Source organism: Pezoporus flaviventris, unplaced genomic scaffold, assembly GCF_033815535.1.
Source record: "Pezoporus flaviventris isolate CSIRO_AGI_PZ_B2104156 unplaced genomic scaffold, CSIRO_AGI_Pfla_v1 ptg000383l, whole genome shotgun sequence".
Lineage (NCBI taxonomy): Eukaryota > Metazoa > Chordata > Aves > Psittaciformes > Psittacidae > Pezoporus > Pezoporus flaviventris.
The window spans coordinates 294,892-318,897 of NW_026892930.1; the positions used below are offsets into that span (position 1 = coordinate 294,892).

A 24,006-nucleotide genomic window follows, 5' to 3' on the forward strand; every position below is an offset into this window, starting at 1 on the left:
ACAACATTAGCTGCAAAATAGTATTATATTCCAGAGTCCCATTTTCAGGCCACTTTTCCTGATCCCCTAGTTGATACTGTGTCCACCAAACGTTACAATATTCAATCAATTTGTTTTTCCGCATACTTTGTCCAAATCCCCCTTCCTTCCAATGGCTTAGCAAACAGCCTAGTGGAGAGGACTTGGGAATCGGCGACATCTTGTGAGTACAAAGGAGTTTCCTTTTGTACCACAAATCCTAAGGAAAACTTGTTTCCTGTATAACACTAAGTTACAACACTTGATCTACACCGATGCTGTTCCTGCAGCATAAATACCAATACCGAACCACGTTTGCCGAACCTGCAGAGCTTTCGCTACTGTCTAACGGACGATGCCTAGGCTTTTACCCCGAGAGCTCTCTAGCCCCAACCAAGCGCAGCTTTCGCCACGTCTAACAGGCAGGCTTTACTACTAGCCCAGCCACACACACAGCTTTTTGCTGCGTGTAACAGGCAGGCTTTTTACCAGACCTTTACCAAAGGTCAATACCATACATTTACCAAAAGTCGGTACCGTAACCTAGATCAAAAGCACCTTTCTTACCGTATCAGAGGTCCGTCGTGAGCAGCGGAGGTCGGTCGCGGTCGATGGCTCCCCGAGAACTCTCGGTGCCGGCTGGAGCAGGATCGAAGCGCGATCCGCCTCAGCAATGCCCGCGAGGTCCCACCTGGGGTGCCAAAATGTTAGCGTCGAGACAAACACATAACCACCGGGATGGTTATATGAGGTGCTTTATTGAGGCGCCGGGAACCAGGGGTACGCACCCAAATCTGGTTCCGATTCCCGTCACATCACGTTCGTAATTTATACACTAAAAATTTCGTAACTAATACATATTCAACACAGATTACATCATTGGCTAATACATATGCATCAAAGATTGCTACATCAGTTTATTACGACATCAGCCTCTTCTGCGCCTGCGTCGCCCCCTCTGGTGGTCGTCCTGATGAAGTAAGGAGTCTTCCTCAGATGAAGTAGAAGTCTTCCTCAGGACCTTTTCCTTACTTGGATATATCCCAATCCTTGTGTGGACGCTAGCATTTTCTTATCAGCTTCTGGTATGCTCTTCTGGCTACCTTATGCATAGGTTCCATTTGGGTATAGTCTCCAGTACATACCTTTCTAAATCCACCCATACACATATCATTGCAACACTGATTACAGAACAACCGTGATACAAAATTGCAAAGTTACAACATTTTTAATATACAAAACCTCACTACTGATTTATAAATTTCTCAAACATAATCATTTCTACTATTTTATATAATTATTCTATTGTAAAAACTTCACCCTCTCTAACAGATCTGTGCTCCCTGTGTAGGGCTCAGTGTGCCCCAGCTCAGTTGGGCTGGTCCCTGTGAGCCATCAGCAGTGGCCAAACAAGGATGGGTTGGTAGGTTTTAAAGGAAGAGAACTCTTATGTCTCATCTGCTGTGAACAAACATGCAGGAGAAGCCTAAGTGTGAAGCACAAGGCTTTGCTGGCAAAGCAGTTGGTGTGGTTGTGTGCATGGAACTGGGCTGTGTCCCCCTTCAGAGGGTGAAGTGCGGAATTCCTCCATCCTTTCTGGCCTGTGCTTTTGGCAAGTGGGGCTTTGGGTCGCTGCTTAAATCACATTTACCTGGATTTTAGTTGTGATTACCCTAGCAGGGAAGAAAGCAGTAAAAGTGTGACTGTATGGCCCAATGTTCAACTGTAAGGGAGTGCCTTTTGGGCGGAGACAGGCACATTGTTAGTTCTCTTTTGTTTCCTTTGGGAATCAATCTGTATGGTGTGTGGAAGGAAGTTCCCCAAATCAAACCAACCTTGGCAGAACTGTGCAGCAGATGGAGTTGTGGTTTAATGAGCTGCTGTAAAGCTTTCCCTCCAGCCCAGCAGGGATGTTCTAGCTAGGGGAAGCAACCTTCAAGCCATGGAGCCCTGCAGATGTATTTTTAGAGTTGCGATGTGGGAATTGTTTTATCCATGAGGATTCTGGCTGATGTTGAACTACAGGAAAATGGGATGTTGGTAGGATCATTTAGCCACTTGTATTTCCCAGATGTGCAGCACCCTGGCAGAGTGAGGTGGTTGGATAGCAGCCCAAGTCTTCCCTTATTATGTGTCTGCATGAGTTTGGGTTTTCAAATGCTGTTGTGTATGTCCAAAACTGTCAGCACTGACTTTTCACAGGAAAGAAAGTGCAGGATTCCCCCTGTGGAGGCTGAGCTTCAGGTCTGCTTGAATAGCATCCTTCCTTTGGCTGGCAGCTAGTACCTGCTGCCTGAGCATAACGTGAGGGACCTTCTGTTACTCTGCTGCGTGGGGATGGATGTGTGGATGGAGACTTCCTTCCAGCTGGTTATGGCATAGTGACAGAGGTTTCTGTTCCAGGAGTAAAAGCCTCGCTTCCGAGAGAGCTTCTCAGGGGCCTTCCCCATTTCAGGGACACTTGCTGAAAATACATGCCATGAGATTTGCTCTTGATCAGGACGCTTCCTCTGGCAGTGCTGAGGGGTAAGGGATTGCCAAGGTCGCCATCTCTCAGCTGTCACGCTTCAACCGTTGTCTGCTTTTTGCTTCAGGCTTTTGTGCTTAACTGGAGGGGGTCTGGGGCTTGTGTTTCTGTTGACACTAGCAGCTACTTCTAAGGAGGTTTTCTTGCTGTTGGGGTGTTTGCTGGTTCACGGATGACTCAAACCAAGGTTCCAGTGTTTGTCTTTGTGCTCACTTGCAAATGCTCCAAGCCATTCTCCGTGTGTCTGAGAGCAGTGAGAGTATCCCGTGCTGTGTAAGACTGGCAGGGCCTTTCATCTGCGGGCTGAGCAAAGTGCAGCGCTGTCAGCATCTCTTCAGCTGGGTTGTGGCAGGCAGACTTTGTAGCTGGAGCAGGAAGATGCCCACGTGCACTAGCAGGGTTCTCCTCTTGCGTTGTGTTCAGGAGTAGCTGCGTGGAGGTCTGCTCCCTGTCCCGGTTTCTCCTGTATGTTTTAGTCCTGCAGAAGGCTGTTTTGCAAGGAGCCAAGTGCTGTTCCTGTGGGCAGCCTGAGGTCTAATCCAGTTTTCTGAACAGGTTCTTGCCTGTGGTGTCAGTGACAGATGAGCCTGAAGTAAGGGCCAAGTTGTCAGCTTTTCTAGCTGTCCTCTTGCCCCTGCAGTACTGCTTCCAGAGCTCCGTGGGTGTGAACTTGAGCTCTTCATTGGTGTAATCCATGAACTTTAAGAGCTCCCCTGGGAATGTTGTAGCAGTGTTCCTTGCTGCCAGGCAGGCTTTCTGTGTGACAGCCTTGCCAAGGTTTTCCCTCAGTGCTGGTTCTGTTAGTCTTGGCTCCAGCCCTTGCTTATTGTGTTCTTAATGTGTGTGCCTTTCATTGCCTAAAAGGCCCTGGAACTTTTTGCTGGATGGGGCCACGAGAAGGCGAGGGTTTCCCTCCTGTTTGGTGTTCCTGCAGGCCGTTACCCAAGGCCCCTCTCCAGGTTTCCTGTAGCCCCTTTAGGCACTGGAGCTGCTCTAAGGTCTCCCCTTGAGGAGCCTTCTCTTGTGCAGGTGGAACCAGCCCAGCTCTCTCAGCCTGGCTCCAGAGCAGAGCTGCTCCAGCCCTCGCTTCATCTCCATTTCCTCCTCTGGACTCGCTCCAGCAGCTCCACGTCCCTCTTGTGCTGTTGCCCCAGAGCTGGATCAGGACTGCAGGGGGGTCTCCCCAGAACACAGCAGAGGGGGAGAATCCCCTCCCTGAGCTGCTGCTCATGCTCTGAGGTTGCAGCCCAGCACAGGGAGGGGATCTGGGCTCAAGCGCCCACTGAAGCCAGGGCATGGGGAGCTTCTCATAGACCAACACCCCCAAGTGCTTCCTCTCAGGGCTACTTTCAATCCGTTCAACCCCAGTCCAGAGGAGTCCATGGAGATGTTCTGGGGGCTGGAGCACCTGGTGGGAGCTGCCTCTGCCTGTGGGAGGGGCTTGGAGCTGGATGGGTTTTGAGGTCCCTTCAACCCAAACCACTCTGTGATTCCATGGTTAATATTTTACTGCTGAAGCATCTTGCTGATAAATCACATCTCAAGAAACGAGCTTTTAAACCCAACAAATGACAGGTACTTTATAGCGCTGCCTTTGAGGGAAGTTCTGCCGTGCTATAGAAAGCAATGAAATCCTGCCTAAAAATTCAGCAGAGTGAAAGGAAGTAGAAGATGGAAACAGCTTGGACCATGTTGTGTTACTGGTCATTAGAAAACACCTTCCTGAACAGCCTCCCTGAAAGTGTGAGCCAGAGTTTTATTCAAGATGAGTGGGGAAGGTAATAACCTCTGTCCCTAAATGGTCTACTCTCCTACTTCCTTTTCAAGTGCTTACGAGGAGCTGTTTTGCCCTTGAACCTCTGAGTCTCTTGGTTTGTGTTGTTTTGGTTTTTTGGTTGGTTGGATGGTTTTTCTCTTTCTTTTTCTTCTGGGGCTCCTTTATTTCTGAAATTTTGCTCAGATCCACAAGAAATCTGTGGTTTCCTTCGTCACGGCCCCAGTTGGTGGGTGGACTCAAACTGGAAGTGTTTGTATGAACTTCTTGATGTCTTTGGCATGAAGGAGGCTTGGGTGGGCGATAGCCCATTTGTGAAAGGAAAAGGTGCTCAGTTGATTTTGGGTGGTTGTTTATTCATATCTCCTTTAATATTTCAAAAGCAGCCATAAGGAGCTGACAGATTACAAGCTTTATGAAATATCAAAGTAATTATTTAGACTTTCATGCTTCTTTGTGCAGATGTGAAAGAATAAATACCCATAAAGTCTCAGAAGTGACAATTATCCTGGGCTGAGTCGTGGTAGCGATGTGGTTTTCTCCCCTGACCTGTCCCAGATAACTGGAACTATAGATGCTTGTCACTCCAGGCAATGTATTGTTCCCTCTGGTTTGTGCTCTGTGGAGAGATGAGGTTATTGTGCAGCCATGAAACTCTTGGGCTTCAACCTTTGGGGTCCCACTCAACCTCACATGAGATTCAAACAGCTTGTTTCTTAACATGCCCTGGAGAATGTTACTAAATCACAGAATCACGCAGTGCTTTGGGTTAGAAGGGACTTTAAAGCTCACCTAGTTCCACCCCACCTACCTTCTGAGCTTTTGTCAATGACTGGTGATGTGTTTGCCCACAGTCATTGGTTTTTTTTGCACTGGCATTAGTACAGCTGTAAAATAAAGAGCCATTCATTACATTCGTAGTGCGAAGGAGCAAAGTGAAGGCTTGGCAAGGAGTGGCAGTGACTTTCGTCTCCTCTTTGTGTCCATCATGGTGCTGCTGGGACCAGTGGAGAGGTTATAGGGGACTGGTTCAAAACATCTTTTCAGTTTCAACTCTGAAGGCTGCAATGTGGCAGGGACCCTGCAGTGTGCTGCAGAGCAGCCGCAGCACTGTTACAACCTTAGATTTCTTGTTTATTCATTTATTTAGTTACTAGTGTCTGTGTTTGATCCAGAAGTCTCATTGTTCTGCCTGCCTGCAGGCGGTTGAGGGGACTGGTGGTTCTGGCAGGCGTGGAGTGGGCTGCTGGAGACAGGGCTGTCTAGAAGTGGGCAGTGGGGAGGGAAGCGTTCTTGTCTGCAGCAAGTCCCCTGCTTCTTAGGTTGGAGGGGCTGCTTCTCTCACTCCTTCCATCTTCCACTGATTATGTGGGAAGGAATGGGAAGATTCAGTTCATAAACAATTGGCTTCGAGACTGGTGCTACAGGCAGGGCTTTGGATTCTTTGATAACAGCTGGTTTTATAGGGCACCAGTCTGGACAATGGCGTGTGGGAAAGGTTTGTCTCACAGAGGCAAAAGGATGCTGGGGCACGAATTAGCAGGGCTCATTTGGAGAGCTTGAAACTAGATTCGAAGGGGGATGGGGTTGTAGCTGGGCTTGCCCCAGTGGGGCAGCGCTCCAGAACTGATGAAGACTGGGAGGCCTCCTATAATCCTCGGGTGAAATCGGTGTGCTCAGCTCGCTGCCTGGAATGTCTGTACACCAATGCGCGCAGCATGGGAAATAAGCAGGAGGAGTTGGAAACCTTTGTTAAGTCAGGAGACTATGATCTGGTGGCAATTACAGAGACGTGGTGGGACAGCTCACATGACTGGAATATAGTCATGGAGGGCTATGTCCTTTTCAGGCCAGCCAGCCAGGAGGGGTGGTGGGGTTGCTCTTTATGTGCGGGAGGAACTACAATGCACCGAGTTCTGTCCAGGGACAGATGACGAGCGAGTTGAGAGTCTGTGGGTGAGAATTAAGGGGCGGGCTGGCAGGGGGGATACTGTTGTAGGTGTCTGTTACAGACCACCGGATCAGGGTGAGGAAGTTGACGAGGCCTTCTACAGGCAGCTGAGAGTGGCCTCACAGTCACAGGCCGTGGTCGTCGTGGGGGATTTTAACTTCCCTGATGTTTGCTGGAAGGACCACTCGGCAACCCAGCCACAGTCCAGGAGGTTCCTCCAGTGTATGGATGATAACTTCCTTCTGCAAATGGTGGATGAGCCAACCAGGAGAGGAGCGCTGCTGGATCTCATCCTCACTAACAAGGAGGATCTGGTCGAAGCAGTAAGGGTTGAGGGCTGCTGTCCTGGGTTCAGCAGTAGCAGTCATGTTTCTCCTTCGTGGTAGCTGATGCAGTGCTGTGTTTTGACTTCCAGCCTGGGAACAATGTTGGTGAAGCCGATGTTTTCGGTTGTTGCTAAGTGATGTTTACCCTGACCAAGGACTTTGTGAGGCTCATGCTCTTCCAGGGAGGAGGGGAAGCAGGGAGGAAGCAGATGGGGCACCTGACCCAGGCTAGCCAGGGAGGTATTCCATACCACAGCACCAAAAAAGACACAAAGCAGGCCAAAAACAGACCCAAACCACCTCAAAACCAGCCCAAAACCACCCTGTCCTGCTTCTGCTATGGGATACAGGGTCAGAGGCTCCAAATAGCCCCAAACAGGACAAAACCAACCCAACACACCCCAAAACAGCCCACAACACCTCAAAACCAACTTCTTCTGCTTCTCCTATGGGGTACAGGGTCAGACCCCAAAAACAGACTGAAAAAAAAACCAAAACAGGAGAAAACCACCCCAAAACCACGTTGTCCTGCTTCTCCTGTGGCATACACGGTCAGAGCCCTGAAACTGACCCAAAACAAGCCAAGTATGACCCAAATCACACCAAAACCAGCTCCAAAACCCCCAAACCAACCCAAAACCACCTTGTCCTACTTCTCCTATGGAACACAGGGTCAGAGCCCCAAAAAAGACACAAAACATGATGAAAATAGGACAAAACCACCCCAAAACCTCCTTGTCCTGCTTCTCCTGTGGGATACAGGGTCAGAGCCCTGAAACAGACCCAAAACATGACAGAAACACTCCAAAAACCCCAAAACCAGCTCCAAAACCCCCAAACCACCCCAAACTCACCTTGTCCTGCTTCTTCTATAGGACACAGAGTCAGAGCCTCAAAACAGACCCAAAACAGGCCAAAAACAGCCCAAAACACCCCAAAAAGCAAGAAAAAACCTCCTTGTCCTCCTTCTGCTATGAGATACAGTGTCAGGGCCCCAAAACAGACCTAAAACAGAACAAAAAAGCCCCAAAACCACCCCAAAACCACCTTGTCCTGCTTCTCCTGTGGGATACAGGGTCAGAGCCCTGAAACAGACCCAAAACAGGACAGAAACACTCCAAAAACCCCAAAACCAGCTCCAAAACCCCCAAACCACCCCAAAACCACGTTGTCCTGCTTCTCCTATGGAACACAGGGTCAGAGCCTCAAAAAAGAAACAAAACATGACAAAAATAGGATAAAACCACCCCAAAACTACCTTGTCCTGCTTCTCCTATGGCATACTGAGTCAGAGTCCCAAAACGGACCCAAAGAACCCCGAAAGCAGGACAAAACCACAACAAGGCCACCTTGTCCTGCTTCTCCTGTGGGACACATGGTCAAAGGCCAGAAACAGACCCAAAACAGGCCAAGTACAACCCAAATCACCCCAAAACCAGCTCCAAAACCCCCAAACCACCCCAAAAACCACCTTGTCCTGCTTCTTCTATAGGACACAGGGTCAGAGCCTCAAAACAGACCCAAAACAATCCAAAAACACCCCAAAACACCCCAAAAACCAGGACAAAACCACCTTGTCCTCCTTCTGCTATGAGATACAGTGTCAGGGCCCCAAAACAGACCTAAAACAGAACAAAAAAGCCCCAAAACCACCCCAAAACCACCTTGTCCTGCTTCTCCTGTGGGATACATGGTAAGAGGCCTGAAACAGACCCAAAACAGGACAAAAACACTCCAAAACCCCCAAAACCAGCTCCAAAACCCCCAAACCAACCCAAAACCACCTTGTCCTGCTTCTCCTATGGAACACAGGGTCAGAGCCCAAAAAAAGACAAAAAACATGACAATAATAGGACAAAACCATCCCAAAAACACCTTGTCCTTCTTCTCCTATGGCATACAGGGTCAGAGCCCCAAAACAGACCCCCAAAAAAAACAAAACAGGACAAAACCACCCCAAGGCCATCTTGTCCTGCTTCTCCTGCGGGATACATGGTCAGAGGCCTGAAACAGACCCAAAACAGGCCAAGTACAACCCAAATCACCCCAAAACCAGCTCCCAAACCCCCAAACCAACCCAAAACCACCTTGTCCTGCTTCTCCTATGGAACACAGGGTCAGAGCCCCAAAAAAGACACAAAACATGACAAAAATAGGACAAAACCACCCCAAAACCTCCTTGTCTTGCTTCTCCTGTGGGATACAGGGTCAGAGGCCTGAAACAGACCCAAAACAGGACAAAAACACTCCAAGAACCCCAAAACCAGCTCCAAAACCCCCAAACCAACCCAAACCTACCTTGTCCTGCTTCTTCTATAGGACACAGGGTCAGAGCCTCAAAACAGACTCAAAACAGGCCAAAAACACCCCAAAACACCCCAAAAAACAGGACAAAAAAATCTTGTCCTCCTTCTGCTATGAGATACAGTGTCAGGGCCCCAAAACAGACCTAAAACAGAACAAAAAAGCCGCAAAACCACCCCAAAAACACCTTGTCCTGCTTCTCCTATGGAACACAGGGTCAGAGCCTCAAAAAAGACACAAAACATGACAAAAATAGGACAAAACAATCCCCAAAACTACCTTGTCCTGCTTCTCCCATTGCATACTGAGTCAGAGTCCCAAAACAGACCCAAAAAAAAACCCAAAGCAGGACAAAACCACCCCAAGGACAACTTGTCCTGCTTCTCCTGTGGGATACATGGTCAGAGGCCTGAAACAGACCCAAAACAGGCCAAGTAAAACCCAAGTCACCCCAAAACCAGCTCCAAAACCCCCAAACCAACCCAAAACCACCTTGTCCTGCTTCTTCTATAGGACACAGGGTCAGAGCCTCAAAACAGACCCAAAACAGGCCAAAAACACCCCAAAACACCCCAAAAAGCAGGACAAAACCTCCTTGTCCTCCTTCTGCTATGAGATACAGTGTCAGGGCCCCAAAACAGACCTAAAACAGAACAAAAAAGCCCCAAAACCACCCCAAAACCACCTTGTCCTCCTTCTCCTATGGAACACAGGGTCAGAGCCTCAAAAAAGACACAAAACATGACAAAAATAGGACAAAACCACCCCAAAACTACCTTGTCCTGCTACTGCTATGGCATACTGACTCAGAGTCCCAAAACAGACCAAAAGAACCCTTAAAGCAGGACAAAACCACCCCAAGGCCACCTTGTCCTGCATCTCCCGTGGAATACATGGTCAGAGGCCTGAAACAGACCCAAAACAGGCCAAGTACAACCCAAATCAAACCAAAAAACAGATAAAAAACCCCCAAACCACCCCAAAACCACCTTGTCCTGCTTCTTCTATAGGACACAGGGTCAGAGCCTCAAAACAGACCCAAAACAGGCCAAAAACACCCAAAAACACCCCAAAAAGCAGGACAAAACCACCTTGTCCTCCTTCTGCTATGAGATACAGTGTCAGGGCCCCAAAACAGACCTAAAACAGAACAAAAAAGCCCCAAAACCACCCCAAAACCACCTTGTCCTGCTTCTTCTATAGGACACAGGGTCAGAGCCTCAAAACAGACCCAAAACAGGCCAAAAACACCCCAAAAAGCAGGACAAAACCACCTTGTCCTCCTTCTGCTATGAGATACAGTGTCAGGGCCCCAAAACAGACCTAAAACAGAACAAAAAGGCCCCAAAACCACCTTGTCCTGCTTCTCCTGTGGGATACAGGGTCAGAGCCCTGAAACAGACCCAAAACAGGACAAAAACACTCCAAAAACTCAAAAACCAGCTCCAAACCCCCAAAACCACCTTCTCCTGCTTCTTCTATAGGACACAGGGTCAGAGCCTCAAAACAGACCCAAAACAGGCCAAAAACACCCCAAAAAGCAGGACAAAACCACCTTGTCCTCCTTCTGCTATGAGATACAGTGTCAGGGCCTGAAACAGACCTAAAACAGAACAAAAAAGCCCCAAAACCACCTTGTCCTGCTTCTCCTGTGGGATACAGGGTCAGAGCCCTGAAACAGACCCAAAACAGGACAAAAACACTCCAAAAACTAAGCAACCAGCTCCAAACCCCCAAAACCACCCCAAAACAACCTCTTCCTGCATCTTCTATAGGACACAGGGTCAGAGCCTCAAAACAGACACAAAACAGGCCAAAAACACCCCAAAAAGCAGGACAAAACCACCTTGTCCTCCTTCTGCTATGAGATACAGTGTCAGGGCCTGAAACAGACCTAAAACAGAACAAAAAAGCCCCAAAACCACCTTGTCCTGCTTCTCCTGTGGGATACAGGGTCAGAGCCCTGAAACAGACCCAAAACAGGACAAAAACACTCCAAAAACTAAGCAACCAGCTCCAAACCCCCAAAACCACCCCAAAACAACCTCTTCCTGTATCTTCTATAGGACACAGGGTCAGAGCCTCAAAACAGACACAAAACAGGCCAAAAACACCCCAAAAAGCAGGACAAAACCACCTTGTCCTCCTTCTGCTATGAGATACAGTGTCAGGGCCCCAAAACAGACCTAAAACAGAACAAAAAAGCCCCAAAACCACCCCAAAACCACCTTGTCCTGCTTCTCCTGTGGGATACAGGGTCAGAGCCCTGAAACAGACCCAAAACAGGACAAAAACACTCCAAAAACCCCAAAACCAGCTCCAAAACCCCCAAACCACCCCAAAACCACCTTCTCCTGCTTCTTCTATAGGACACAGGGTCAGAGCCTCAAAACAGACCCAAAACAGGCCAAAAACACCCTAAAACACCCCAAAAAGCAGGACAAAACCTCCTTGTCCTCCTTATGCTATGAGATACAGTGTCAGGGCCCCAAAACAGACCTAAAACAGAACAAAAATGCCCCAAAACCATCTTCGCCTGCTTCTCCTATGGAACACAGGGTCAGAGCCTCAAAAAAGACACAAAACATGACAAAAATAGGACAAAACCACCCCAAAACCTCCTTGTCCTGCTTCTCCTATGGCATACTGAGTCAGAGTCCCAAAACAAACCCAAAAAAACCCCAAAGGAGGACAAAAGCACCCCAAGGACACCTTGTCCTGCATCTCCTGTGGAATACATGGTCAGAGGCCTGAAACAGACCCAAAACAGGCCAAGTACAACCCAAATCACCCCAAAACCAGCTCCAAAACCCCCAAACCAACCCAAAACCACCTTGTCCTGCTTCTCCTGTGGGATAAAGGGTCAGAGTCCTGAAACAGACCCAAAACAGGACAAAAACACTCCAAAAAGCAGGACAAAACCACCTTGTCCTCCTTCTGCTATGAGACACAGTGTCAGGGCCCCAAAACAGACCTAAAACAGAACAAAAACGCCCCAAAACCACCCCAAAACCACCTTGTCCTGCTTCTCCTGTGGGATACAGGGTCAGAGCCCTGAAACAGACCCAAAACAGGACAAAACCACTCCAAAAACCCCAAAACCAGCTCCAAAACCCCCAAACCAACCCCAAAACACCTTGTCCTGCTTCTTCTATAGGACACAGGGTCAGAGCCTCAAAACTGACCCAAAACAGGCCAAAAACACCCCAAAACACCCCAAAAAGCAGGACAAAACCTCCTTGTCCTCCTTCTGCTATGAGATACAGTGTCAGGGCCCCAAAACAGACCTAAAACAGAACAAAAAAGCCCCAAAACCACCCCAAAACCACCTTGTCCTGCTTCTCCTATGAGAGGCAGGGTCAGAGCCTCAAAACAGACAAAAAACTTGACAAAAATAGGACAAAACCCCCCCAAAACCACTGTGTCCGGCTTCTCCTATGGAACACAGGGTCAGAGCCCCAAAAAAAGACACAAAACATGACAAAAATAGGACAAAACCACCCCAAAACTACCTTGTCCTGCTTCTCCTATGGAACACAGGGTCAGAGCCTCAAAAAAGACACAAAACATGACAAAAATAGGACAAAACCACCCCAAAACTACCTTGTCCTGCTTCTCCTATGGCATACTGAGTCAGAGTCCCAAAACGCACCCAAAGAACCCCCAAAGCAGGAGAAAACCACCCCAAGGCCACCTTGTCCTGCTTCTCCTGTGGGACACATGGTCAGAGGCCTGAAACAGACCCAAAACAGGCCAAGTACAACCCAAATCACCCCAAAACCAGCTCCAAAACCCCCAAACCAACCCAAAACCACCTTGTCCTGCTCCTCCTATTGAACACAGGGTCAGAGCCTCAAAAAAGACACAAAACATGACAAAAATAGGACAAAACCACCCCAAAACCACCTTGTCCTGCTTCTCCTGTGGGATACAGGGTCAGAGCCCTGAAACAGACCCAAAACAGGACAAAACCACTCCAAAACCCCCAAAACCAGCTCCAAAACCCCCAAACCAACCCAAAAAACACCTTGTCCTGCTTCTTCTATAGGACACAAGGCCAGAGCCTCAAAACAGACCCAAAACAGGCCAAAAACACCCCAAAACACCCCAAAAAGCAGGACAAAACCTCCTTGTCCTCCTTCTGCTATGAGATACAGTGTCAGGGCCCCAAAACAGACCTAAAATAGAACAAAAAAGCCCCAAAACCACCCCAAAACCACCGTGTCCTGCTTCTCCTATGGAACACAGGGTCAGAGCCTCAAAAAAGACACAAAACATGACAAAAATAGGACAAAACCACCCCAAGGCCACCTTGTCCTGCTTCTCCTACGGCATACTGAGTCAGAGTCCCAAAACGGACCCAAAAAACCTCCAAAGCAGGACAAAACCACCCCAAGGCCACCTTGTCCTGCTTCTCCTGTGGGATACATGGTCAGAGGCCTGAAACAGACGCAAAACAGGCCAAGTACAACCCAAATTACCCCAAAACCAGCTCCAAAACCCCCAAACCAAACCAAAACCACCTTGTCCTGCTTCTTCTATAGGACACAGGGTCAGAGCCTCAAAACAGACACAAAACAGGACAAAAACACCCCAAAACACCCCAAAAACTAGGACAAAACCGCCTTGTCCTCCTTCTGCTATGAGATACAGTGTCAGGGCCGCAAAACAGACCTAAAATAGAACAAAAAAGCCCCAAAACCACCCCAAAACCACCTTGTCCTGCTTCTCCTGTAGGATACATGGTCAGAGGCCTGAAACAGACCCAAAGCAGGCCAAGTACAACCCAAATCACCCCAAAAACAGCTCCAAAACCCCCAAACCAACCCAAAACCACCTTGTCCTGCTTCACCTATGGCATACAGGGTTAGAGCCCCAAAACAGACCCCCAGAAAAACCAAAACAGGACAAAACCACCACAAGGCCACCTTGTCCTGCTTCTCCTGTGGGATACAGGGTCAGAGCCCTGAAACAGACCCAAAACAGGACAAAAACACTCCAAAAACCACAAAACCAGCTCCAAAACCTCCAAACCACCCCAAAACCACCTTGTCCTGCTTCTTCTATAGGACACAGGGTAAGAGCCTCAAAAAAGACACAAAATATGACAAAAATAGGACAAAACCATCCCAAAACCTCCTTGTCCTGCTTCTCCTGTGGGATACAGGGTCAGAGGCCTGAAAAAGACCCAAAACAGGACAAAAACACTCCAAAAACCCCAAAACCAGCTCCAAAACCCCCAAACTAACCCAAAACCACCTTGTCCTGCTTCTTCTATAGGACACAGGGTCAGAGCCTCAAAACAGACCCAACACAGGCCAAAACCACCCAAAAACACCCCCAAAACCAGGACAAAACCTCCTTGTCCTCCTTCTGCTATGGGATACAGTGTCAGGGCCCCAAAAAAGACTTAGAACAAAAAAGCCCCAAAACCACCCCAAAACCACCTTGTCCTGCTTCTCCTACGGGATACAGGGTCCGAGTCCCAAAAAAGACACAAAAGATAACAAAAATAGGACAAAACCACCCAAAAACCAACTTTTCCTGCTTCTACTCCAGGGTACACATTCACAGCCCCCAAACAGCCATAAACAGGACAAAAAAAGGACAAAACGAGGCGAAATCCAAGCCAAAACACCCAGAACAACCCCCAAAACACCCCAAAACCACCCCAAAACCACCTTGTCCTGCTTCTCCTATGGGATACGGGTTCAGAGCCCCAAAAAAGACAAAAACCATGACAAAAATAGGACAAAACCCCGAAAACATCCCCAAAACACCTCAAAACCTCCTTCTGCTTCTCTTAGGGGATACAGCGGCAGGGCCTAAAAAAAGACCCAAAGGACGTCAAAAACAACCCCAAACACCCCAAAACCACCTTGTCCTGCGTCTCCTATGAGATACAGGGTCAGAGCCCCAAAACACCTCCAAAACAGGAGAAAAACAGGCAAAAAACAGGCCAAAACACCTAAAGCAAACCCCAAAACCACCCCAAAATCACCTCCTGCTTCTCCTCCAAAATCCCCCAAAAGGCCCAAAACACCTCAAAACCACCTTCTTATGCTTCTGCTATGGGATACAGGGTCAGAGCCTCAAACCAGCCCCAAAAGAGGACAAAAATACTCCAAAACCCCCCGAAAGGCCCAAAACACCTCAAAAACACCTTCTGCTTCTCCTATGGGATACAGGGTCAGAGCCTCAAAATAGACCTAAAATATGACAAAAACACCCCAAAGCCACCCCCAAAACAGTCCCAAAACCACCTTGTCCTGCTTCGCCTAGGGGATACCGGCTCACAGCCCCAAAGCAGACCCAAAACCCCTCAAAAAGCAGCCCAAAACCACCTTGTCCTGCTTCTCCTACGGGATGCAGGGTCAGAGCCCCAAAACAGCCCCATAACACTTCAAAAAACACCCCCAAACCACCTCAAAACCACCCCAAACCACCTTGTCCTGTTTCTCCTATAGGTGCCACCCAGTGAGATCCCAAAACAGCCCCAAATCACCCCAACCCCCCCAAAATGGAACCTTCTGGAGGTCGCTGTGGAGCCGCTTTAGCCTGGCCTCGAGCTGCGACACCTTCTGAGATAGGTCCAAGGCTGGGGGGGGGGGTTAAAGGGCAATGGGGAGGGGCACTGGGGTGTCCCCATATTGGTGTGGGGATCCCAGCCCCACATACAAGGGGGACATGGGGGGGGTCCCTGGACCCGATGGGGGGGCGGTGCCCCCCCGCGGCCTCTGCGGGGGGGGGGGGGGGTGTTGGGGCTCAGCACAACAGTTTAACACCCCCAAAACACCCTGAAACAACCCCAAACACCTCCAAACGGGATAGCGAAGGGGAAAGCTTGGACCAAACCAACAGGGCTTGAGCTCAGAAGCAACCCAGTGGCTCCTTCCTCCTGCTCTTTCCTGTCACTCTCTGCTCCCCTGAGCAAAGCACTCAAGTAGGGTGACACAAATGAGGTCACAAAGGGCCCCGTTTTGACCCGTTGCCATGGTGACCCACCTGGGTTCTAGACTGAGGCTGTGGGAGAGCCTGCTGCAGGGCCATGAGCTGGGGCTGTCACCCAAAGCAGCATCCCTGCACCCCAACATGCTGGGTGTGGGCACCCTTCCTTATGGGGCTCAAGAAAGATGGGGTTTGGGGTCATTTAGGGGTGCCAGCAGTGTAGGGAGGGATGGAGATGCCCGTGGTTGATTGGGGTACCATGGAGTTTTGGGGTTGTTTCAGGATGTTTTTGGGGTGTTAAACTGTTGTGGAGGGGGTTTTGGGCTGGTTTTGGGGTGCTTTGAGCTGTTTCAGGGCTGTTTGGGGTGGTTTGGGGTGTTTGAGACTGCTTTGTGGGTGTTTCAGGATGTTTTGGGGTGTTTCGGGCTGTTTTGCGAATATTTTAGGCTGGTTTGAGGGTGTTTCAGAGTGTTTTGGGGTGTTGTAGGGGTGTTTCAGAGTGTTTTGGGGTGTTTTGGGCTGGTTTTCGGATGTTTTGGGGTGTTTTGCCGCTGTTTTTGGGATGATTTGGGCTGGTTTGGGCTGGTTTGGGGGTATTTTGGTTGTTTTGGGCTGGTTTTGTGGTATTTTGGTTGTTTTGGGCTGGTTTTGGGGTGCTGACATGCCACCCCCCAGTGCAAAGGGCCGTGTCCCTGCTCTCCCTCATGGAGCCGGTGCTGAGCCCTGCAACCCCCCTCCGGAGAGGCTGCAGGTGGGCACCCCCCCATCAGGTACAGGGACCCCCCCCCCATATGGAGACCCCCCCCCATGTCCCCTTGTATGTGGGGCTGGGACCCCCACATACAGGTCTGGGATCCTCCCCCCATATTGGGGACACCCCAGTGCCCCCCCCCCCCCCCCATCCTTGGACCTACCCCAGAAGGTGTCGCAGCTCGAGGCCAGGCTAAAGCAGCTCCACAGCGACCTCCAGAAGGTTCCATTTTGGGGGGGTTGGGGTGATTTGGGGCTGTTTTTGGGTTCTCACTGGGAGCCACCCATAGGAGAAACAGGACAAGGTGGTTTGGGGCAGCTTTGTGTCCCATTTGGGGCTCTGACCCTGTATCCCACAGGAGAAGCAGGACAAGGTGATTTTGGGCTGGGTTGGTTTTGCCCTGTTTTAAGGCTGTTTGGGAGTTCTGACCCTGTATGCTATAGGAGAAGGAAAACAAGGTGGTTTTGGGGTGTTTTGGGGGGTTTGGGTTGTTTTTGTCCGGTTTTGGGGCTGTTTGGGGGCTCTGACCCTGTATCCTGCAGGAAAAGTTGATTTTGGGGTGGTTTTAGGGTGGTTTAGGGGAGGTTTTGAATGGTTTTGGGTTTTTTTGTCCTGTTTTAGGGCTGTTTTGGAGTTCTGACCCTGTGTCCCCATAGGAGGAGGAGGAAAATGTGACCTTAGGGTAGTTTGGAGGTTTTTGGGGTTGTTTTTGTTCTATGTCTTCTTCAGGGCTCTTTGTATCCCTCAGGAGAAGCAGGAGAAGGTGATTTTGGGGTGGTTTTGGCCTGTTTTGGAGTTTGCTTTGTGTGGTTTGGTCTGTTTTTTGTCTGGTTTTGGCCTGTTTTGGGGCTGTTTTGGGTCTGTTTTGGAGCTCTGGCCCTGTATCAATAGCAGAAGCAGGACAAGGTGGTTTTGGGCTGGGTTTTGGGGTGTTTTGGTTTTTTTGGCCGTTTCTGGGGCTGTTTTGGGGCTCTGACCCTGTATTCTTCATGAGAAGCAAGAGAAGGTGGTTTTGAGATGTTTTTGTCCTTTTTTGGTTCTGTTTTGTTGCTCTGACCCTGTGTCCAATACGAGAAGCAGGACAAGGTGGGTTTGAGGCTGGTTTGGGGGCTGTTTTGGGGGTTTTTGACTGATTTTGTCCTGTTTTGGGGCTGTCTGGGGGCTCTGACACTGTATCCCATAGCAGAAGCAGGACAAGGTGGTTTCGGGCTGGGTTTTGGGGTGTTTTGGGTTGGTTTGGCCTGTTTTGGGTCTGGTTTTGGGCTCTGATGCTGCATCCCACAGGAGAAGCAGGAGAAGGTGATTTTGGGGTGGTTTTAGGGTGGTTTCGGGGTGGTTTTGAATGGTTTTTGGGTTGGTTTTGTCCTCTTTTAGGGCTGTTTTGGGGTTCTGACGTCCAATAGGAGAAGCAGAACAAGGTAGCCTTGGGGTGGTTTTTGGGGTGTTTTGAGACTGTTTTGGGTCTCTTTTGGAGCTCTGATCCTGTATCTCATAGAAGAAGCAGGACAAGGTGGTTTTGGTGTGTCTTGGGGTTGTTTTGGTGGGTTTTGACTGGTTTTAGTCTGTTTTGTGGCTGTTTGAGGCTTTGACCCTGTATCCATAGGAGAAGCGAGACAAGGTGGGTTTTGGGGTGGTTTTGGGGGTCTGACACTATATGCCATAGGAGAAGCAGGACAGGGTGGTTTTGGGGTGGTTTTGCGCTGTTTTGGTGGTTTTTGACTGGTTTTGGCCTGTTTTGGAGCTGTTTGGGGGCTCTTACCCTGTATACCATAGGAGAAGCGAAACAAGGTGGTTTTGGGGTGTTTTGGGGTGTTTGGGTTATTTTTGGTCTGTTTTGGGTCTCTTTTGGGGATCTGACCATGTATCCCATAGGAGAATCAGGACAAGGTGGTTTTCGGTTGGTTTTGGGCGTGTTTGGCTTGTTTTTTCCAGTTTTGGTCTGTTTTGGGTCTCTGACACAGTATCCTACAGGAGAAGCAGGGAGAAGGTGATTTTGGTGTGGTTTTAGCGTGGTTTGGGGGTGGTTTTGAATCATTTTGGGTTGCTTTTGTCCTGTTTTAATGCTGTTTTGGGGTTCTGACCCTGTGTTCCATAGGAGAATCAAGACAAGTTGCCCTTAGGGTGGCTTTTGGGGTGTTTTGGGTCGGTTTTGGTTTGTTTTGGGTCTGGTTTGTGGCTCTGACCCTGTATCCTGCAAGAGAGGTGATTTTGGGGTGATTTTAGCGTGGTTTCGTTGTGATTTTGAAGGTTTGGGGTTTTTTTTGTCCTCTTTTAGGGCTTTTTTGGGGTTCTGACCCTGTGTCCCATAGGAGAAGCAGGAAAATGTGACCTTGGGGTCGTTTTTGGGGTGTTTTGGCTTGTTTTTGGTCTGTTTTGGGTCTTTTTTAGGGCTCTGACCCTGTATCCCATAGGACAAGCAGGACAAGGTGGGTTTGGGGTGGTTTTGGGGTGTTTGGAGGGGTTTTGGAGTGTTTTTGACCTGTTTTGGGTCTGTTTTCGGGCTCTGACCCTGTAACCCACAGCAGAAGTAGGACAAGGTGGTTTGGGCTAGTTTTAGGTTGGTTTTGTCCTGTTTTGGGGCTCTGACCTGTGTTCCATAGAAGAAGCAGGACAAGGTGATTTTGGGGTGCTTTTGGCCTGTTTTGGGGGTTTGTTTTGGGGGTTTTTGCTTGGTTTTGGCCTCTTTTTTTTTCTATTTTGGGTTGTTTTGGGGGCTCTGACCTTGTATCCCATAGGAGAAGCAGGACAAGGTGGTTTTGGGGTGGTTTGGCCTGGTTTTGGCCTGTTTTGGGGCTCTGACCCTGTGTTCCATAGCAGAAGGAGGACAAGGTGATTTGTCCTGGTTTTGGGGCTGTTGTGGGCTGTTTTTTGGCGTGTTTTGGGTCTGTTTTGAGGCTCTGACCCTGTATGTGATAGGAGAAGCAGGACAGGGTGGTTTTGGGCTGTTTAGGGGGTGTTTTGGGTTGTTTTTTTTCCTGTTTTGGGTCTGTTTTGGGGCTCTGACCCTGTGTCCCACAGGAGAAGCAAAAGAAGGTGGTTTTGGGGTGGTTTTTGGCATGTTTTGGGTCGTCTTTGTCCTGTTTTGAGTCAGTTTTAGGGCTCTGACTTTGTATCCCACAGCAGAAGCAGGACAAGGTGGTTCTGGCGTGTTTTTTGGCGTGTTTTGGGTTGTTTTTGTCCTGTATTGAGTCACTTTTGGGGCTCTGACTTTGTACCCCACAGAAGAAGCAGGACAAGGTGGTTTTGGCGTGCTTTTGGCCTGTTTGGGGGCTTGCTTTGGGTGTTTTGGCCTGTTTTTTTCCAGTTTTTGGCCTGTTTTGAGTCTGTTTTGATGCTCTGACCCTGTATCACACAGGAGGAGCAGGACAATGTGGTTTTGGGGTGGTTTTCTCCTATTTTTGTCATGTTTTGTGTCTTTTTTGGTGCTCTGACCCTGTATCCCATAGGAGAAGCAGGACAAGGTGGTTTTGGGGTTGTTTTGGGGTGGTTTTGTTCTGTTTTAGGTCTTTTTTGGGGCCCTGACACTGTATCCCATAGCAGAAGGAGGACAAGGTGGTTTTGTCCTGGTTTTTGGGGTGTTTGGGGCTTTTTTTGGCCTGTTTTGGGTCTGTTTTGAGGCTCTGACCCTGTGCTGACCCTGTGTCCCATAGGAGAAGCAGGACAAGTTGGTTTTGGGGTGGTTTGGCCTGGTTTTGGCCTGTTTTGGGGCTCTGACCCTGTGTTCCATAGGAGAAGCAGGACAAGTTGGCTTTGGGTTTGTTTGGGGGTTTTGGAGATGGTTTTGGGGTGGTTTGGGTCTGACCTTGTATCCCATAGGAGAAGCAGGACAGGGTGGTTTTGAGGTGTTTTGGGGCTGTTTTAGGGTTTTGGGGTATTTTTTTCTCTTTTTGGTGGATGTTATGGGGCTCTGACCCTGTATCCCACAGCAGAAGCAGGACAAGGTGGTTTTTGGGGTGTTTTGAGGCTGTTTTGGATCTGTTTTGGAGCTCTGACCCTGCATCCCATACGAGAAAGAGGACAAGGTGGTTTGGGGGTGGGTTTTGGCGTGTTTTGGGTTGTTTTTGGCCTGGTTTTGGTCTGTTTTGGGGCGCTGACCCTGTATCTGGCAGGAGAAGGTGATTTTGGGGTGGTTTTAGGGTGGTTTAAGGTTGGTTTGGAATGGTTTTGAGTTTTGTCCTGTTTTAGGTCTGTTTTCGGGTTCTGACCCTGTGTCCCAGTGGAGAACAGGAAAATGTGACCTTGGGGTCGTTTTGGGTGTGTTTTGGGTGTGTTTCAGGGCTCTGACTTTGTATCCTACAGGAGAAGCAGGACAAGGTGATTTTGGGCTGGTTTTGGCCTGTTTTGGGGTTTACTTTGTGTCTTTTGGGCTGGTTTTTGCTTGTTTTGGGGCTGTTTTGGAGCTGTTTGGGGGCTCTGACCCTGTATCCCATAGGAGAAGCAGGACAAGGTGGTTTTGAGGATGTTTTGTCCTGATTTTGGGATGTTTTGGGGCTCTGACCCTGTATCCCAAAGGAGAAGGAGGACTACGTGGCTTTAGGGTGGTTTTGGGGGTGTTTTGTGTTGTTTTTCTCCTGTTTTGGGGCTGTTTCTGGGTTCTGACCCTGTGTCCCATAGGAGAAGCAGGAGAAGGTGGTCTTGGGGTGGTTTTTGGGTTGTTTTGAGGCAGTTTTGGGTCTGTTTGGGGCTCTGACCCTCTATTCCAAAGGAGAAGCAGGACAAGGTGGTTTTGGAGTGGTTTTGTCCTGTTTTTGGGGTGTTTTGGGGTCTGACCCTGTATCCCATAGGAGAAGGAGGACAGGGTGTTTTTGGGGTATTTTGGGGCTGTTTTAGTGGTTTTGGAATGCTTTTTTCTCTTTTGGGGGGCTTTTTGGGGGCTCTGACCCTGTATCCCATAGCAGAAGCAGGACTAGGTGGTTTTGGGCTGGGTTTTGGGGTGTTTAGGGTTGTTTTTGTCCTGTTTTTGTTCTGTTTTGATGCTCTGACCCTGCATCCCATTGGAGAAGTAGGATAAGGAGGTTTTGGACTGTTTTGGGTCTCTTTTGGTGGGTTTTGAGTGTTTTTGGCCTGTTTTGGGTCTGTTTGGGGGCTCTGACCCTGTATCCCATAGGAGAAGCAAGACAAGGTGATTTTGGTGTGGCTTTGGCCTGTTTTGGAGTTTGCTATGTGTGTTTTGGGCTGGTTTTTTGCCTGGGTTTTGTCATGTTTTGTGGCTGTTTTGGGTCTGTTTTGTGGCTCTGACCCCGTATCCACAGGAGAAGCAGGACACGGTGGTTTTGGGGTGGTTTTGTCCTGTTTTGGGGCTGTTTTGGGGCTGTTTTGAGGCTCTGACCCTGTATCTCCTCGGAGAAGCAGGACAAGTTAGTTTTGGGGTGTTTTGGGGCTGATTTTAGAATCACAGAAGCATAGAATAGTTAGGGTTTGAAAGAACCTTAAGATCATCCAGTTCCAACCCCCCTGCCATGGGCAGGGACACCTCACATTAAACCATGGCACCCAAGGCCTCGTCCAACCTGGTCTTGAACACTGCCAGGGATGGAGCATTCACAACCTCCCTGGACAACCCATTCCAGTGCCTCACCACCCTCACAGGAAAGAATTTCCTCCTTAGATCCAATCTAAACTTCCCCTGTTTCAGTTTTAACCCGTTACCCCTTGTCCTTTCACTACAGTCCCTACTGAAGAGTCCCTCCCCAGCATCCCTATAGGCCCCCTTCAGATACTGGAAGGCTGCTATGAGGTCTCCACGCAGCCTTCTCTTCTCCAGGCTGAACAGCCCCAACTTCCTCAGCCTGTCTTCATACGGGAGGTGCTCCAGTCCCTGATCATCCTTGTGGCCTCCTCTGGTCTTGTTCCAACAGTTCCATGTCCTTTTTATGTTGAGGACACCAGAACTGCACACAGTGCTCCAGGTGAGGTCTCACCAGAGCAGAGCAGAGGGGCAGGATCACCTCCTTCGACCTGCTGGTCACGCTCCTTTTGATGCAGCCCAGGATACGGTTGGCTTTGTGGGCTGCAAGCGCACACTGAAGCCGGCCCATGTTCATTTTCTCATCAACCAACACCCCCAAGTCCTTCTCCGCAGGGCTGCTCTGAATCTCTTCTCTGCCCAACCCGTAGCTGTGCCTGGGATTGCTCCGACCCAGGTGTAGGACCTTGCCCTTGGCATGGTTAAACTTCATGAGGTTGGCATCAGCCCACCTCACAAGCGTGTCGAGGTCCCTCTGGATGGCATTCCTTCCCTCCAGGGTATCAACCGAACCACACAGCTCGGTGTCATCGGCAAACTTGCTGAGGGCGCGCTCAATCCCACTGTCCATGTCAGCAACGAAGATGTTGAACAAGACCGGTCCCGACACCGATCCCTGAGGGACACCACTCGTTGCTGGTCTCCAGCCGGACATTGAGCCATTGACCACAACTCTTTGTGTGCGGCCATCCAGCCAGTTCTTTATCCACCCAGTGGTCCGTCCATCAAATTGATGTCTCTCCAATTTAAGAGACAAGGCTGTCGTGTGGGACAGTGTCGAACGCTTTGCACAAGTCCAGGTAGATGCCATCGACTGCTCTACCCCTGTCCATCAGTTCTGTAGCCCCATCATAGAAGGCCACCAAATTGGTCAGGCAGGATTTCCCCTCAGTGAAGCCCTGCTGGCTGTCACCAAGCACCTTGTTGACTTTCATGTGCCTTAGCATGCCTTCCAGGAGAATCTGCTCCAAGATGTTGCCAGGCTCAGGGGTGAGACTGACTGCTCTGTAATTCCCCGGGTCATCCATTTTCCCCTTCTTGAAAATGGGGGTTATATTTCCCTTTTTCCAGTCATCGGGAACTTCACCTGACTGCCATGATTTCTCAAATACGATGGCCAGCGGCTTCGCAACTTCATTCTCCAGCTCCTTCAGGACCCGCGGATGGATCTCATCAGGACCCACGGACTTGTGCACGTTCAGATTTTTAGGATGGTCTCAAACCAGTTCCTCTCCTACAGTGGGCGCAAGGTCTTCATTCTCACAGTCCCTGCGTCTGCCTTCCAAGACTCGGGTGGTGCGGTCAGAGCCTTGGCCAGTGAAGACTGAGGCAAAGAAGTCATTCAGAACCTCAGCCTTCTCCAAATCCTGTGTAGCCAGTTCTCCTGAGAGCTTCCTGAGTCTGTTTTTTATTTGCTACGTACCTGAAGAATTCCTTCCAGTTTTCCTTAACTTCCCTAGCCTATTTTAATTCTAACTGGGCCTCAGCTTTTCTAACCTGGTCCCTAGCTTCCTGGACAAATTGTTCCTCAGCTCCATCTAAACCTCCTCTGGTGCAGCTTGAGGCCATCTCCTCTTGTCCCATCCCTTGTTCCTTGGGAGCAGAGCCCAGCCCCTCTTGGCTCCATCCTACTGTCAGGCAGTTGTAGGGAGCAATCAGGT

General features: G+C 49.4%; 2 long non-coding RNA genes across 2 annotated transcripts in view; one reads left to right on the forward strand and one right to left on the reverse strand.

Annotated features, from left to right (window-relative positions):
* LOC133263625 (uncharacterized) overlaps positions 1-24,006 on the forward strand; it is a 341,489-nt gene that overhangs the window by 210,628 nt on the left and 106,855 nt on the right. The gene's annotated exons all lie outside the window — the stretch shown is intronic.
* Positions 1-24,006, reverse strand: part of LOC133263626 (uncharacterized) — a 267,777-nt gene that overhangs the window by 110,243 nt on the left and 133,528 nt on the right. Inside the window, exon 2 of the long non-coding RNA XR_009741512.1 lies at positions 16,763-16,812. This is a non-coding gene — a long non-coding RNA (uncharacterized LOC133263626). The remainder of the gene's footprint in view (positions 1-16,762; positions 16,813-24,006) is intronic.